This window comes from Odocoileus virginianus, chromosome 17, assembly GCF_023699985.2.
Source record: "Odocoileus virginianus isolate 20LAN1187 ecotype Illinois chromosome 17, Ovbor_1.2, whole genome shotgun sequence".
Classification (NCBI taxonomy): domain Eukaryota; kingdom Metazoa; phylum Chordata; class Mammalia; order Artiodactyla; family Cervidae; genus Odocoileus; species Odocoileus virginianus.
Window position 1 is genome coordinate 33,727,814 of NC_069690.1, and position 1,266 is coordinate 33,729,079.

Sequence of the window (1,266 nt, forward strand, 5' to 3'; positions counted from 1 at the left end):
GTCACCTGGAGACACGTTCTGGCTGAAGGGTCCCCCACCCCGACCCTGACCCTGATCCCAAACCAGGAGATGCGTGTGGGCCTCAGGACTGCTCTCCTCCAGGAGGGTACCCTCAGTCAGGAATGAGATCCTCTGTGTTCCCAGGGGCCCTCGTGTGAGGGCGGTGCTTGGTGGGGGCTGTCGTCCACCAGTTTCCGCTTTTCCATCAGAGCGCCTCCCAACAGGAGTCCTTGTAGGAAAAGCTCCTCAGGACCCTCTCTCTCGACTTCTCTCTCCCTCATTTTGGAAGGTTCTGAAGCACACTCTCGTGCTCATTTGTCCAGCTACTGTGTCAGAGTTTGAGACACCACCAGGAGTCTTCAGAACCAGGCGCTGACGTGACGTCATCAAAATGGCCCAGGTGGAACACAGAACCACTGCAGGCCCCGCCCATGTCCCCACTGGGGATGAATCCATCACGGCACCGGGGCTCACACACTTCAGGGAAAACCCGTCTTCAGGGCTGCTCTCCTTTCTTCCAACCAGCTGCTGGTCCGAGGCCCAGGCACCCCCATCCTGACTCCACTCCCCAGGGCCTGGATTCTGGGACACCTTAGGGGTAATTCAAGACCGTCGTGCTCCTTTATTTGGGGACAAGAAGGTCCTAAAAGCTGCCTTTGGCTGATTTTGGAGGTCTGATTGTTTCTTGTCCATACAGGTGGAAACATGGGGTGTGATGTTCCTACACCTGCAGGACCTTCCCAGGGTAAAGATCTGTGTGTTTTCTCAGCCAGTCCATCCCCTACACCACCCTCCCAGGAAACTCAGATCCAGGATTATGAGAGTAGAAGCTCTCCCCTTGTTTATCGTAACTTGGACTCCCACATTGAGGAGCCTGGCTCCCACCATCTGCCCTTTATCTGTGTATTGCTCCTTTCCAGATTACACGTGTGGAGGTTTCAGCATCGTTAGCTACTACACCCTGGAAAGAACCCCCAAAATAAAGCCCCCTGTTTATGTACGGTCCGTTTTGCCTTTAGTCTACGGATTCCATTCATTTCTAAAGTTAACTTAGGTCAGCATCTTTTGCCCCCACCCTGACAGTTTTTCCCATACATTTCTAAAATAGTTAAGATTCTATGTCGCAGTATTCCATCCTGTGACACTCCTGGGCTTTACAAATCTTCAGGTTTGGACAATTGCATAGCGACAAGTATCTGCCGTGAAAGTATCACGTGTAATCCTTTAGACCCCCACACCATGGTCTGCTATCATCTGTGTAGCTTT

At 52.3% G+C, this 1,266-nt stretch overlaps 1 long non-coding RNA gene across 1 annotated transcript; it reads left to right on the forward strand.

Annotated features, from left to right (window-relative positions):
- The first annotated feature begins 420 nt into the window (after window positions 1-420).
- On the forward strand, window positions 421-1,000 carry LOC139038953 (uncharacterized). Its single transcript, XR_011492058.1, has 2 exons — window positions 421-598; window positions 698-1,000. It is a non-coding gene; the product is annotated as an uncharacterized lncRNA (long non-coding RNA).
- Window positions 1,001-1,266: the final 266 nt, after the last annotated feature.